Source organism: Malaclemys terrapin, chromosome 1, assembly GCF_027887155.1.
Source record: "Malaclemys terrapin pileata isolate rMalTer1 chromosome 1, rMalTer1.hap1, whole genome shotgun sequence".
NCBI lineage: Eukaryota > Metazoa > Chordata > Testudines > Emydidae > Malaclemys > Malaclemys terrapin.
In genome coordinates this window covers 291,800,937-291,817,778 of record NC_071505.1, presented here as the reverse complement: position 1 = coordinate 291,817,778, position 16,842 = coordinate 291,800,937, and the positions used below count along the sequence as shown (strand labels likewise).

The following is a 16,842-nucleotide window of genomic DNA, read 5'->3' as shown; positions in this document are numbered from 1 at the left end:
CAGTATCTAAGATCTCAGATTTCTTTATTCCCTGTTGACCTGGCTCAGGTCTGTGTATGACACACAGATAGCATTGCTCTTGTTGGTTGATGAACCCCTCCTAGAAATGGATAAAGGTCATTTGTCCATGTTTACTCAAAAGCTGTTTATACATACACAATGCCTTTGACAGTGCTCTTTGTTGAACTGATTGCTGATCCTGACATGGGTGGAAAGGAATATTTTTGAGTGTCTGTTCCTTCCTCTCAGAGGGATCCCAGAAGGTGAAGTTGAATAATTATCCATACTAAGATATTTTTATCTTGAGCAGTTCTGCTAGGTAGGTTCTGTTCTGTCACCACTGCTGTTTAATGTCTCTGTAAGGGAGCTGGAGCAAATCATGGTTTGGGGCTATGGTGCTATTGGTATGCTGATGATATGCCAGTCTGCCTTCTTTTCATTAGATCCAGATGGTAACTGTCCAGTGCTTGAGGGAGATAGAGATTTGGACCTAGGTAAACTGACAGAACTCAGTCCAGATAATTTGAAGATGCTGATGGTTGGATTCTGGAAACAACTACAATGTTTGGCGAAGATATATCTTTTCTCTTCTTCAGCACCTGCCATCTCCAGCTTTTGAAAATTTGTCCACGCTTTCTTAAGGGGGTTGGCATTCAAAGTTTATTTTTTGGACTCCTGATTTTATATATGGCTTTAGTGGTAAAGAGTGCACATTTTCATCTGTGCAATGACTATGAACATTTCTTTTGGATGTGGTCCTTACCACAGTTATCCATTTTGTCATGTCCAGATTGGATTGCTGCAATGGGCTGCTCATGGGGCTATACTTCTAGGCCACTTGGAAACTTCAGTTTGGTCCAGAATATGACAGCTTGGTTACTTTGTGGGATCAGCTGTAGAGATCAGTAGATTACTCTAGCTTCATGTTCTTTCTGGTTTCAATTCAAGGGACTTTATACTGAACGGTGAGTCAGACCATAAATTCCTCACAGGCCACTGATTTCTCATGCATCTCTGCAACATAAGTGTTTTTATTGTGCCAGTCACCATAGTTTCTAGATACCACATACAAGAATTAGACTCTGCCGTAGTCATAGAAGGACCATGTTTCCTCTACCCCACCCATGGAGGAAATGTATTGCATAGATTGTGTTTCTTAAGGGAGAGATGTGTTGCTTGCCAATTATGAGGTTTTCGTTTTGTTTCTATTATGGTAAGGCCTCTGCAAACGGATTGGTTGCATTGTCTTTTAAAGAAGGGAATACATGCACTCATCCCTCCTGACCACCTGCAGTAGGAGTGCACATCTAGCCAACGTGGGCCTGTGTTCTTCAAACTGCATTATCCCTGTTGATAATGGGATTCTTAAAGTTGTGTAAAGAGAATAGGGTTTTTTTAGATAGTCAGATCATAGCCCTCAAATTTCATCCAGTACTAGATTGGGAGCTGGTTTAATGCACACAGCACTAGTATGATTATTTTCCCTCCTCTACCCCTCAACTGATGGGTCCACTTTGGAGACATGTGGCTGCATGTTTTATAAGTTGCAGTTTCCACTGTATGTAGAAAGCTGGAAATAGGGAACATTGCAGCACTCTTTGTAGAAGTGACAAAGGAATGGATCACTGTGGTCAGGATCTGCCTCTGAGGGAAGCAGGTGAAATCCTGTCTTATAGAGATGGGGAAAAAAGATATTTCTGGCCACTGTTGCAACGAAGGTGTCCAACCATAGAGATGTATATGAATCTGAACATGCACTTAGAGGTATAGAGTCTAATTCAAAGTGCAGGTAGAAATACTCCAGTTGACCTCAGTAGACTTTGGATTCAGCCCATAATGAACACTTTTGAATCCTGAAAAATAAATAAATAAAAGTAACTTAAGCAGAGGACCTTTTAAGAAGTTAATTTTCATGCATGTGTAGTTTGTCATCTTGGTTGGCCCATATGTCCTCACCTACTTTATATTTCTCAAAACTCTCAGATGAAATGGAATTAAAGGATTATTATTATTATTATGAAGCTATTTGTAAATGAGTTAATGAAAACATTACTTTGCTATACATGTCATTGAGTATGGGTCATTAAACAGTGTGGTAAACATCTTTTGATACATCTTTCTTTAGTAGGCAATTTGCAATCTATTTTCATTGCCATGTGTATACAGCAAGAGGGGATAGAAATAAACAGTAATTAAAATAACTTCTTTTCCTGCATGATTTTCCCCCTTCATTCTTCTTATGCATTTGCTATATTCTATTTCCTTAGCTTTTAGTCATGTTATAGTGGTGTATGTGCTTGTGTTGTTGGGCTCTGTATCATTTTATTTTAAAACCTTTTTTTCAAGGATATATGACCTTAAAATAAACATAAAAATACTTCCCGAGGTCCAAACCTAATCATCCAAGATCATCCTGGAAATGCTGCCTTAGGTATAGGGTTGCCAATTTTGGTAAGACATATTCCTGGAGGTTGCATCACATTACATAATCTGTAATTAAAGATTAATCTTTAATTCCTGGAGACTCCAGGAAAATCCTGGAGGGTTAGCAATCCTACTTAGGTCCCAATCTTGCAGTTACTTGCAGATGTGCTTAACTTTAAACATGGAAGTAGTTCCTCTGAAGTCAGACTGCTCCCATGCTTAAAATAAAGCATGTGCATAAGAGTTTGCATGTTTGGGGCCTTACTTATGAGCATTCAATCCCTTACATGAAGTAAAAATTTAGAGTTATAGTATATCTAAAGGATAGCTTCCTGAATTGGGAGTATGCCTTCTTCTAACAGACCTAGAAGAAGAAAGTGGAAAAGAACCAAGGTCTATTGATGGCATGAAATTGATCATATGAGAAATACCACACACAGTCAGTCCTTTTACAGCATACACTCCCATTTATTCATGCATTTTTAGGCAATGGAGTAGTGTGACAGCAGCAAAAACTCACAGCTTAAATATGCTGGCACTTCTTAACAATCAGTGTTTTGGTTAGTAAATTTGCATGGTGAATAAGAGGGTTTAATATGTGATACTCTATTTTAACAGCTGTTGTAACTATTACATTATGGTATTGCCCATTAATCTTATTAATTGCTGCAAATTTACTTCTAAAAAGGTGATTTTCCCCCCTCCTGCCCCCAGGAAAGTGCTATTAACTTCAACAGAGAGTTGCTACTATCAATGGTTCCATTTTTCAAACTGAACCAGAAATCCTCTTGGTTGCAGGTTTGGGTGTTCTGGTAGCATTTTTTTTTTTTTAAAAGGTTGAGGGTAGAGGGGAAAAAAGAAATAGGAAAGCTAGAAACAAAGCTGATGGTTTCATAGATTACCATAGACAATGGAGATAAGGGGGGAAATGTGGAGATCTGGAGCAGAAAGGAAGAGGACAATGAAATAAGAGAAGCGAGGCGGGGGTGGGGGGGGAGATAAAGTGGCCTGCTCTATGATATGCAGGGATTAGTGTACAGAGCTCCTGGAAATACCAATGGAAGCATAATTTTTCACATGTTGGAATGAGATTGTAACCTCCTTTTTTTTTTTCAATCCTATTCTGCTTTTTTTCACTCTTCCAAAATATGTTTTGCCTAGGATTTTTTCTCTGATTCTTGCTTCGTTTCTGGAGCTAGGGTCTCACTGATCATGACTTCCTATAACAGCTATATTTCACTGGAAAAGTGGAACTGTCAAGCTTTTACCGTCAACTGTAAAATTTGTATGTGCAGGTGATAGGGCTTTCTTGGAAACTAATCCAGGAATCCGAAACTCATATCCAGAAGAGACGGAACAGACAAGGATGAAATGAATTATGGTGAATTTACAGCAAAATACAAACACCACCTTTTTTTTTTTACTTAGTCTGTTCACACTAATGCACACTCTCACATTCTGCCTTTGCTCTGTGAGTGTGTGTGAGTGAGAGAGAAAGAGAAAGATGTGATCTGTTCACTGATAGTTTTGCAAGGCATTGGGATAGTAGAGGAATGGAGATACCTGAAGAGAGTTCTTGAGCCATAATGAATTAAATCTGTTCAATGACGCAAACCCTCACAGGGGCCGTACCTAAAGAGAAACCCCTAGAAATTTCGGATGACTTTTTTTAAAAAAAGAGGCTACCAGGAAATGCAGTAGACTCCTCCAGATCTTCCAATTTAGAGTTCTCTTTTTTTCTTGAGGACAGTGATCTATTAGAGTTGGAATCTAAAAAGTCAGAAATGAGAACCCAGGAGAAATTACTTCCCTTCGAAAATCGTGGAACTTTTTAGGTTTGCCAGCTGCACTTTGCTACCATAAAGTTTCTCTTGTCTGCAGCTTGCAGCTGGAATAGAAGGAAATAATTCCACTTGTAGTGAAATATTTCCCTAGTATTATCAAGAAAGGAACCCAGAATGTCTCTTAATCTAATCAAAACAGTAAATCAGAAAGGAGAGAATAATCTATGAGCAAGTGGCTAAATGGATAGCTCATGATATTTTCTACCTTCTGAAAGGCACCTCAGTTCCTTTCCAGGGTCCCCATAATCAAACTGGTGGTAGCAGTAGATAAAAAATAAACCGTAGTATCAGTGGACTATGATTTTTTTTTACTGAAAGACCAAGTAAATCAAAAAATCAATCAAAAAATCAAACCTTCTCTTATGAGGAGTTAGGGAAAAAAGTAGCCACAAAAAGTAGTTGAAGTGAACAGTCACAGTCTTGCTTAGACCCAGAAGTTACAGTTGAAAATTAGGTCTGATAATTAGCCCTCGGCTCATCTTGTTTTTGGATATTACATCGGTGTCCAAAAAGAATAATGGGTGTTCTTGCATATTATGCATGCTGTAGTCCTTAGGCACAACAGGGTGAGTTAAGGACAGAATGTCAGACATAATTTTCATCCCTAACTCTGAATTTGCTTGCTGTTGTGGACTTGTGTCAGACTATTAATACTTGGATGTAGTTTTTTTTCTGGTTTCCTGCTTTTTAAAATGTCTCAGCATGCTTTTTTCCCCTCTTCGATTTTAATAGTGTAGAATTCTGCTATTAAACAGTTTTGTCTCCTGTTTTCATTCTTCTTTATTTTAAAGAAAACACCCTGTTAAAATAAACAGTATACATTTTACTGTTTATTTCACTTTTGTAAACACTGCAGTGTGTTTTATTGATTACATTATTACTGTCATGTTTTCTTATGTATGACAAAAGTATTTTGGGCTGGTCAGTAAATCTATCTTCTATCCATATAACTATTTGTAAAGGTCACCTCTTTTTCCTAGACAATATGCTTGCCAATATGTTTAACCACTCCCTAGCTTGATTTATCTTGTGTATTATAGCAGTTTGCTAAACGTATTTCAAAAATTGCCAAAGGACTTTATTTCACGAAAATGAATATCAGTTTCCGTTCTTTCTTCCACATCTTGCTACTCCAAAAATATTAGCCAGTTTTGAGAACATATACCATTGATTTCCATTTGTTTTCTGTTATTAATTTGGCTTACATATTTTACACCTAACACCAGTGCTTAATGGAATGAAAATAATTTCCCAGAGAGAAACGCTGCTGTGTTTGAGAGAAATTTGCCTTAAGGTTATATCTGGAGCTTCCAAACAAATGGAGGGAGACTAAAACAGTCTCTTCCTTGTTTTAGTTTGTTTATAAATGCTGGTGATACACATGTGCAACCCCAGGCACTTGAGTGTGGTGCTTATGCATTGTTCATTTGAAATTAATTCTACTGTGAATGTTTCAGAATGACACATTGTATGTGTGTGATCTTTGTTAGAGGCAGGCTAAATTAGACAGTGACTTATACCCCTGGCAACCCAATTGACTTCAGTTCAGAGTTTAGTCTATTGTTTCAAATGCTTGTGCTCTGTGCTAGATTTTTTGGTTTGCTACTATAATCTGGAGAGAGTAGAAACCTGTAAGCTTTTTGTTGCTGTTCTTATTACTTGGATATGAATTGTTGCTCCACACTTATGTCTTTCCTTCATTTAGACCCTTGTCATGTTTACCCTGCCCCTTGCCCTTGCTATTAATATATAGAAAAGTCAACAAGAAGGAAAAAACATCAGGCTGACTGGAAAGCCGGGAAGCCTCCCAGTATTTGTATTAGACAAAATCTATTCCATGAGGCAAAGAGTTAAACTGAAAGACTTCTGTAGACTTACACAGCCAATTAAGTGTGTGCTGTCTCTTACTCTGCATGCATGCCCTTGTGCAGGAAAATGTAATTTATGTTAGTAATGTATGCTGTCCCTGCTTAGTGACCTGGGCTCAAGCTGTGACATATTCAATACACTGTGACAGTGAAGAAAGAAGATCTACATATATACACATGCGTAAGACTGGATTATTAAAACTGGAATAGCAAGGTAAAGTTAAAGACTGTATTGCAGGGGTCGGCAACCTTTCAGAAGTGGTGTGCCGAGTCTTCATTTATTCACTCTAATTTAAGGTTTCGCGTGCCAGTAATACATTTTAACGTTTTTAGAAGGTCTCTTTCTATAAGTCTATAATATATAACTAAACTATTGTTGTATGTAAAGTAAATAAGGTTTTTAAAATGTTTAAGAAGCTTCATTTAAAATTAAATTAAAATGCAAACCCCCCCTGGACTGGTGGCCAGGACCCGGGCAGTGTGAGTGCCACTGAAAATCAGCTCACGTGCCACCTTCGGCACGTGTGCCATGGGACTTTTCTACCCCTGCTGTATTGTCTGCTCTTTAACTGCAGGCAGACAAAAATCAGATCTTAAGATATATGCTTGTTCTTGCAAGGTCCTTGAACAGATATTAAACTGCTTGGTGTCAGAAGGACCTGCCAAGTTGGCAACTAATGAGAATTAATCTGGGTAAGAATTTTTTAAATTAATAGTGTATGAAATTGTAGACACTGGATTCTCTTGTCTCTTTGCTGCTTCTATTAGCTTTTAAGTGTTTAATAGTTGGGAATCTGTCAGTTACTTGGAGGTGAATTTATTTGAAATGGTATTAAAAGTAGGGGGCTCGTTTTCTATTTCACAACTATTTTCTGAGATTTGAGATGTGTTTGGCATCTTTTAAAGGGATGTGCACAGTTGTAATGCAGAAGTAGTAAATTTTCAGTGTCAGACGTTGTTTTGCAGAGAATATTTTTGGTGTGTGTGTATATATGCAGTATCTACTGAAATGCATTATATGTTATGAAGTACATGTACTATATGCCTACCTCATACTTGTACAACTATGTAAAAGCTCCGTCTGAATTTCTGTGGTGCACTCAGATTTATAAACCAGAAACACTAACTGTATTTTGTCAGTTGGCATAAAAAAAACCCTAACCAACAAACAAAGCCCAACAATAGCAACACTAGAAGACATTCTCTCAATTTGCTACCATTAACTCATGATTATTTCTTAGTGACTTAACTGTTGTTTTCATGCTATGTTTGCTTTCCATTTTGGAAGGTGCTGCAGACCTCTCTGATGTATGAGTTGTTTATACTAGTCAATGCTATCTAATCTATCTAGCCATATATGCGACTCATCACTGTGGTATTGGTCTGATTCAGAAGCAACCTCAACAAAGGCTTAAACGAGAGAACATAAATGAAGAAACGTATTATCAGCATTGTAGAAACTTAGGACACACACTGTACTTGGAGATTGCCTTAAAGAACAGCAGAACTGATGGCTGAAGCAATTCGTCTGTAGCTACTTTTGAAAGTCCTCCTAGGAGTTGCCTAATAGTAGTAGCATGAGCACTGTCAAGAAGAAGGTGGCCCTATCAGAGAACTACATGGTGCCTGGGGAATACTGTTTTTACAGGGGTGAGTTATACCCAGGGCCAGCTCTAGGTTTTTTGCTGCCCCAAGCAAAAAATGTTTTGGCTGCCCCCCACCCCAGCCCTGGGCTCTCTCCTCCTCCCCCCCCCCCAAACTGCACCCTCCTGTGCCCCATCCCTGGGTCACTGGTAACTCACTCCCAGGGCGGGTCATTCAGCAGGAATTTTGGATGTGCACAGAACACAGACAGGATTGGTTCCCATATGGTTACAGAACTGCAGTAAAGTGGAACAATTTTCAGCTTGTGTGACTGGAGGATATCTGGATGCATATTATAAGACTGTCCTACATAAATGAGGAAAAGTTGAGGTGCCTTTATTATTCTTTTGTTCCATTCTTTGTTTCTATGGGGAATGCACTATCACGGTCTTCCTTTTAAACAAATAAAACTAAAACTTTAAAAAAAAAAAAAAAAAAGCAATGGCTGTTGAAAATAGCAATTCCAGTCCTAATAACCACTGGGAAGCATTTCTTGCTCAATTTATTCTACTTTTTCTACAGCAAGTTACAGTGGATCAGTATATTTGATTTGGGGGAAATGAAGTAACAGCTGCCCAAATTGAGCTTGAGCACTCCTGAATTTTGAGGGTGTTCAAATCTGGAAGGCAGGTGCTAGATTCCCTTTCTGAATATTAGGTATATCTGGAGAGGAAAAGTCAATTTCTGCTTCCATGGTTCAGAAGTGGAAATCCTCCTAAGTGCCTGGTATTGTATCTAAAGCTGCCCAGGTCCAGAGCCTCCCCTCCTTTACTTTTCATGTTAAATTCTAGTCGGACCCACATACCTCCCTTGCTAGGCTTCAGATAGAGAGGTGCACCGTCCATTTAGTCCCCCAATTCCTTCTTTGGGGGAGAGCCCAGGGCTGGGGCAGCAGGAGGTGCAGGTGGGGGCCAGAGCTGGGGCTGCAGGGGGTGTGGGCGGGGGAGAGCCCAGGGCTGGGATGGCAGGAGGTGCGGATAGGGGCCAGAGCTGGGGTGGCCGGGGATGCGGGGGGGAGGAGGGGAAGAGCCCAGGGCTGGGGCAGCAGGAGGTTGCATGTGGGGGCCAGAACTGGGGCAGCAGGGGGTGTGGGCGGGAGGGGGGAGCCCAGGGCTGGAGGGGGAGGCGGCAAAAAACCTAGAATTGGCTCTGTTCCTACCATTCACAGCAAGCTGCAGATTTCAGTTCCAGATGCCTTTCCCACACCCTTTCCTGTTGCTAGTGGCCAAGGGACTGCTGGGAAATGTAGTTCTTTCCCTGCTCCAGGGCTCGCTCTATAGGCACGGAGCTAACCAAGGAACTACAGCTCCCAGGGCCCCTTGTTGATTCTCAGCTACCATGCTGGATTCTTGCACCCTTTGCAAATCTGCTGCCCCAAGCAACTGCTTGCTTTGCTGGTGCCTAGAGCTAGCCCTGATTATACCTTTATGAAGTCAAATAGAAAAACAACTTGAGGGAGTTAGCCGCAGCCCACCCTACAAGTTAAGCATGCACTTGAAATAACCTTGTATTAGAATTTAAAATGTGCAGAACATATTACTAGGCTAGTAAATACGTATTCCGGTGACCTTTACAAAAATGTTCCTACTTTATGGTTGTGCTAGTAGAGGTTACTACAGTGCTAGTTTTATATTCCCAAAGTACAATGATACTGGGAAGAGCTGATTTAATGTTTATTGAGAGTTAACTTTAAGCAAACTAATCAGATCATCTGCATCAACATACCATACAAATCCAGCAGAAAATTGAATGGGTAGGAAAAGTTTTTCATGGGTGGATTAAAAGTTTCTTTGCAGCATAACACTAAGCTAGAACCTGTCTGATCTTTAAGTCTTAATGACAGAAGCTACAGGATCTAACATTTCATACGACACAAATTAAGCTAAAGGCACAAGAGAAGTATAAGAATGGGATATTATGTGAGTAGCTCTTTATTTTGTTCTTGCATCTGGATTTGAGGAAAAGAAATCAAGTATGCATTCATGCAGGTGAGTTTATAGGGAAGGCAAATACTACAGTGGCAGGAAGAAACCCTTTGCATCATTCAGCCTTTATATTATCTGTCCACTTTGGAAGCAGAGTTGATGGACCTCATAGGGAGTGGCACCTGTTCCTCCTTGACTTGAATGGTGATGGCTGCTATGCAAGATTTAAGAATTTAGGGAGCAGGGAAATGGAAAAATGTGGTCCCTGAGGCTTCAAGGGGTGCTCAGGGAAGAAAGAGAGGATGTGTGGATTTCACTCAGTTATAGGTAGGGCTGCAGATTTGTCTCAGGGTTGTTTTAATTAAAAAATCAGAGCAGTCACTGTAAATTTAGTGAAGGTCACAGGTTTCATGAACTTGATTTTTACAAAAATGACAAATGAGGAAGGGCCCTGAAGGAGAGGTTAGAGGGCAAGCCCCACCCCACACTCACCACACAGTGGTAGCTCCTCGGCTCCTGTCCCGGGGGGCTGGGCCCGCTCCCCACTCATGGATTTGGGACCTGGCATTGCCTGGTTTGGCCTCATTGAGATCTTGTGCATGGGGTTGCAGTGCTGCCAAAACTGAGTGGCGCTGTGACCCCATGTGCAAGGTGGTAGCGCCTGGAGCGGAAAGCTGGGCCCAGCCCTATGGGACAAGAGCCACAGGACACAAAGCCAAGTCACAGACACATGGGAAAATCATGGTATCCATGACATTTTTCCCACTGTGACAAATCTGCAGCCCGAGTGATAGGTTCTAGATCCTCACTTGATGTAAATTGGGATTGCTCCACTGAAGTTAATAGCTGTGCCAGTTTATACTAGCTGGCTCTATATCTACAAGAGAACTGAGTGTTCAGGTCAGAATTTATATAAAGCACATGGTATTTTTTTTTGCCTGTGTCTTCACGAACAAGGTCAGCTCCCAAACTGCTGCACTGGGCAGCACAGTATGGGGAGGAGGTGACCAGCCCTCTATGGAGAAAGAAGTGGTTCGGGGCTATTTACAAAAACTGGATGAGCACAAGTCCATGGGGCCGGATGCGCTGCATCTGAGGGTGCTAAAGGAGTTGGCGGATGTGATTGCAGAGCCATTGGCCATTATCTTTGAAAACTCATGGCGATCGGGGGAGGTCCCAGATGACCGGAAAAAGGCTAATGTAGTGCCCATCTTTAAAAAAGGGAAGGAGGAGGATTCGGGGAACTACAGGCCAGTCAGCCTCCCCTCAGTCCCTGGAAAAATCATGGAGCAGGTCCTCAAGGAATCAGTTCTGAAGCACTTAGAGGAGAGGAAAGGGATCAGGAACAGTCGGCATGGATTCTCCAAGAGCAAGTCATGCCTGACTAACCTAATTGCCTTCTATGAGGAGATAACTGGGTCTGTGGATGAGGGGAAAGCAGTGGATGTGTTATTCCTTGACTTTAGCAAAGCTTTTGATACGTTCTCCCACAGTATTCTTGCCGGCAAATTAAAGAAGTATGGGTTGGATGAATGGACTATAAGGTGGATAGAAAGCTGGCTAGATCGTCGGGCTTTAACGGGTAGTGATCAATGGCTCCATGTCTAGTTGGCAGCCGGTTTCAAGCGGAGTGCCCCAAGGGTCAGTCCTGGGACCAGTTTTGTTCAATATCTTCATTGATGATCTGGAGGATGGCGTGGACTGCACTTTCAGAAAGTTTGCAGATGATACTAAACTGGGAGGAGTGGTAGATATGCTGGTGGATAGGGATAGGATACAGAGGGACCTAGACAAATTAGAGGATTGGGCCAAAAGAAACCTGATGAGGTTCAACAAGGACAAGTGCAGAGTCCTGCACTTAGAATGGAAGAATCCCATGCACTCTTACAGACTAGGGACTGAATGGCTAGGAAGCAGTTCTGCAGAAAAAGACCTAGGGGTTACAGTGGACGAGAAGCTGGATATGAGTCAACAGTGTGCTCTTGTTGCCAAGAAGGCTAACAGCATTTTGGGCTGTATAAGTAGGGGCATTGCCAGCAGATCGAGGAACGTGATCGTTCCCCTTTATTCGACATTGGTGAAGCCTCATCTGGAATACTGTGTCCAGTTTTGGGCCCCACACTACAAGAAGGATGTGGAAAAATTGGAAAGAGTCCAACGGAGGGCAACAAAAATTATTAGGGGTCTGGAGCACATGACTTATGATGAGAGGCTGAGGGAACTGGGATTGTTTAGTCTCCAGAAGAGAAGAATGAGGGGGGATTTGATAGCTGCTTTCAACTACCTGAAAGGGGAGTTCCAAAGAGGATGGATCTAGACTGTTCTCAGTAGTAGCAGATGACAGAACAAGGAGTAATGGTCTCAAGTTCCAGTGGGGGAGGTTTAGGTTGGATATTAGAAAAAACTTTTTCACTAGGAGGGTTGTTGAAGCACTGGAATGGGTTACCTAGGGAGGTGGTGGAATCGCCTTTGTTAGAGGTTTTTAAGGTCAGGCCTGACAAAGCCCTGGCTGGGATGATTTAGTTGGGAATTGGTCCTGCTTTGAGCAGGGGGTTGGACTAGATGACCTCCTGAGGTCCCTTCCAACCCTGATATTCTATGATTCTATGATTAGATACACTTACAAACCTTGAGGAGACTTTCTGTTATGGATGGCCCAATTTAATTCTAGGAAGCTAATTTTGTCATAGAGCGTCTTAATCTTGAAATTAAAAAAAAATAGTGGAATCTTGGTGCAAGATTATCCCTGAGTTATTTGACACATCATAATATAATCATAGATCTGGACCGGTAAAGATGAAGGCAGTATGTCCTGTCTGATACTAGTTATAGTATGTTTACAAATACCTAGCTAATGTTTCAAATGAGGTCATTCCCAATTAGGAGTTTTGGCTACAAATTAATGAAGAAAAATATTTCAAAGTCGAATTCAACTTAAACATTAGTAGATCACTGCTGATGGCATAACTTTGAGAGTTAATGATGAGGGATAATCTCCATATTTAAAAGAGAAAATTAAGCATCATAGTGCCCTTCATTTATTTTGACAAATGTCAGTTTTAATTTAGGGTACTTCATACTATAATAGTAATGTACTATTGTGTAATTTGTAAGCAAAATAGTAATAGGGAACCTCGCTGTTGTTAAGTCTGTGATGAAAAGTGAGGGAAGATGCTGGAGTATTGTATGGACGTGTGAGAGAATAATTGCATTTTATGTAAAATGGAATTAACAAGGTTCTTCTGTCATTTATAGAGCCTACTCTATTGTCTCCTTGCTCCCCGGGATTGGTAGGAGATGTTGTAAAGGTTATGGGCCAGGTTCTGATCCGCACTAAGGTCTATTTTGTGCTGCAGGAGCAATGCAAAAGGATCTCTTATAACGAGCCATGAATAGGAAGCTGAAGATTTCCACAGTGTGGGGGAATCATCAGCTGGCGATATTGGCTGTATGCCAGCCTCTCCTGTCCCATTCTCTTCCTCCCATTCTCCCCCGCAAGCATATGGGCTCTTTGTATGTTTAAAAAAAATCTCTATTAAGACAAAACATGCTTCTCCTCCTGGAGGGAGGATTAGAAAAAAAAACACATGACATAGATAAGTCACATTGGTTAATGTGCTACTGGAAGGTGGTCATATACTATAGTGATGAACGCGGTACAAAAACCTACACAGAATAGAATCTGTGTAAAGCTGGAGCACACTCAGCACTGGTGATCCTTGCTAGCATGTAATGGCCCTTAAAGCGTATTACAAGCTGGCACTAGTTAGAGCAGCCTTTAGCCACTCCAGATTGCACTGGAGGCTGGATCAGCCTCAGGATTGGGTATTGGTAATGGAAAGGTCATTTAGAGCCACCTTTGTCTCTTCCCTCCACTCAGCTGCACTGAACTCTGCTGCAACAGAGCTAGGATTATTTAACCCGATGTGAAGAGGTTAGTTGACAAATTACACCAGGTGGCTAAAAATATAAAAGGAAGAAAAAAGAAAATACAGAGAATTGCAGGCAAAATTAACAAGTTAAAAGCAATTCACAAACTATTCCAGGACAGTATTTCCTAGGTGAAAAAACTGTAGTGGGACAGGAAAGAAAAAGTACTTGAGAGTTAATTGCTATTGACACAACACTTCTTATGTACAGAGTCAGGCCTTGTTGCTATGATAATAAGAAGTTCAGCTGAATGCAGAGGCCTCCTCCAAGGCCCTTAGCACCACTTAAATTGCACGGTAAAGGCTTAAGTAGGGCTTACGTGGCATGTAGGGCCCTGTGTGGGGGTTAATTTCAACTATGTAGAAGATGTTGATTCAGTTCATTAACTTCATTCCCTCTAAGAAAGCTGAAAATACAGTCTCCACAATATATACAGCTGCCAGAGAGACTGTTCCTGGGGAGGGAAAAGAGAGGCATTTCAGTATCTTTAAATGGATTCATATAAATTATCATATAAATCTAGAAAGATTATCCGGGACTATTTGAAGTGGGGTGAATAACTGAGACTAAAGAAGGATGACAAAGAAGTTATTTGCCAATTTGAGATGTAAATCCTGGAGGCCATTAAAACTTTAACACAGGGAAAAATATGGATAAATCAGTCCCCTGTAGAATTTTATAAACAGCTCTGTGAAATATTGATCCTATTACTACAAGAATCTTTTTGATCAGACTCTCCAGGCAGAGAGTCCTCTTTCTTCACCGTGTAAAGCTTTAACTGATTTTTTTTCCCAAAGGTTCTTCCAAAAAGCTTGGACTAAATTTTTCCAGAACGATTTATTAAGACCAGGTGAGATTTTTGGGAAAGGTTTGTTGGGAGGCAAGCTGTGAAAAATGTGACATCTATTTCAAACATTATTAAAGCTGTGCTGTCCTGCCACCATGCTGTCCTTGGCCATTAAGGACTGGATTAAACTTTAATGGTGACATTTGCATCCTCATCTATTAAGCATCTGTCAGTTTGGTACACAGATTCATTTCAGGATCAGTATTTGATACATGCAGCAATGATGGCCAGTGGGATCTGGTACCCTTTTGAAATTTTTACAGGCCATCCAAGCAGAGTTTGGACTCTTTCAGCAAAACTAAAACCACATATGGTGGTTGCGATAAAAAAAATTAGCACTTACCAACACCTGGTGGGATATTTTTTCCATACTTGGAATGGTAGACAACTTTGGAAATTATATTTAGTAAAAGTGGAAACAGTTGACAATTTTTTTTTACTTTTCATAGCTTCTACTCCATGTGTCAGAGGGTGAGTTGTGGTTACTGTGAGAAAAGTGAAGGAATTTTCTGACTTCTGTGCTTGTAAACCATTTGAATCCTAACTGCGTTTTGTGTGCTGATTATAATAAATAGTGTCTATATATACATACTATATGTAAATAGATTCACATGACTACCTGTAATAACCACAGATTTTAACACTGGGGAAAACAGAAATATTGTATAAATAATAATTGTGTAATGTTTGAATTGTAGTTACACTGTTGTTCTTCCTCGTTGTTCCTTCTAAATAAAGATGTCTTGAAACTAACCCTTAAAACTGAATGGATCTCTACTAGGGCTGTTAAGCGATTGAAAAAATTAATAACGATTAATCACGCTGTTAAACAATAGAATACCATTTATTTTAAATATTTTTGTATGTTTACTACATTCTCAAACATATTAATTTCAATTACAACACAATACAAAGTGTACAGTGCTCACTTTATATTTATTTTGATTACAAATATTTGCACTGTAAAAAACAAAAAAAAATTATTTTTCAGTTCACCTCATACAAATACTGTAGTGCAATCTCTTTATCATGAAAGTTGAACTTACAAATGTAGAATTATGTACAAATAAACTGCATTCAAAAATAAAACAATATGAAACTTTAGAGACGACAAGCCACTCAGTCCTACTTCTTATTCTGCCAATTGCTAGATGAACAAATTTGTTTACATTGACGGGAGATAATGCTGCCTGCTTCTTATTTACAATATCACCAGAAAGTGAGAACAGGTGTTCACATGGCACTTTTGTAGCCAGCGTTGCAAGGTATTTACATGCCAGATAAAATGTAGAAAAACATCAAAAAATATTTAATAAATTCCCATTGGTGTTCAATTGTTATAAGTGCGATTAATCGCGATTCATTTTTTGAGTTAATCATGTGAGTTAAATGCGATTATTTGACAGCCCTAATCTCTACATTAGAAAATTGAGGGCTAGATTCTCCATTGGCTTAACTCCGCTTTAGTCAAAATCTCTTCCCCACCCATTATTATTGGTTCAGTTATGAGCAGGGCCCTACCAAATTCATGACCATGAAAAACGCATCACGGACCATGAAATCTGGTCTCCCCCCATGAAATCTGGTCTTTTGTGTGCTTTTACCCTATACTATACAGATTTCATAAGGGAGACCAGTATTTTTCAAATTGGGAGTCCTGACCCAAAAGGGATTTGCAGGGGGTACACAAGATTATTTTAGAAGTTTTTGCAGTATTGCCACCCTTACTTCTGCGCTGCCTTCAGAGCTGAGCAGCTGGAGAGCAGCGGCTGTTGGCCGGGCGCCCAGCTGTGAAGGCAGCGCCTCACCAGCTGCAGTGCAGAAGTAAGGGTGGCAATATCATGCCATGCCATCCTTACTTCTGCACTGTTGCTGGCAGTGACTCTGCCTTCAGAGCTGGTCTCCCAGCCAGCAGCTGCCGCTCTCCAGCTGCCCAGCTCGGAAAGCAGCACTGCCGCCAGCAGCAGCACAGAAGTAAGGGTAGCAGTACCACAACCCTCCCCCCCAACTCCTTTTTTGGGGCAGGACCCCTCCAATTACAATATTGTGAAACTTCAGATTTAAATAGCTGAAATCATGAAATTTACAATTTTTAAAATCCTTTGACCGTGTAATTGACCAAAATAGACAATAAGTTTACCATGAGCTCAGAGTAAGGGGCAGTGATTTGTGACCAAAGCTCTTATCAGTCCCTACCCTGTTCCTCCCACCTGTACAAGGTCAGCCTGTAGCAGTTCTGTGGAAGCTGATTCCCCCAACTGTCGACTGTGGTGCCAGTGCCCAGCACAGGGACATAAGGTTCAGAAGGCGTATGCCCTGTTTCTTCCCACCCTGCTCCCCGCCCGCCTGGTGACACTTCA

At 40.7% G+C, this 16,842-nt stretch overlaps 1 protein-coding gene across 6 annotated transcripts in view; it reads left to right on the top strand.

Moving 5' to 3' along the window:
- ENOX1 (ecto-NOX disulfide-thiol exchanger 1) overlaps positions 1 to 16,842 on the top strand; it is a 494,661-nt gene that overhangs the window by 43,585 nt on the left and 434,234 nt on the right. Inside the window, exon 1 of one of the 6 annotated variants that reach the window (XM_054014062.1) lies at positions 6,333 to 6,350. The exons of the other annotated variants lie outside the window; for them this stretch is intronic. The gene's annotated coding sequence lies outside the window, so the exon portion shown is untranslated. Of the gene's footprint in view, positions 1 to 6,332; positions 6,351 to 16,842 lie in introns of those variants that run through there. 6 annotated transcript variants of the gene reach the window in all.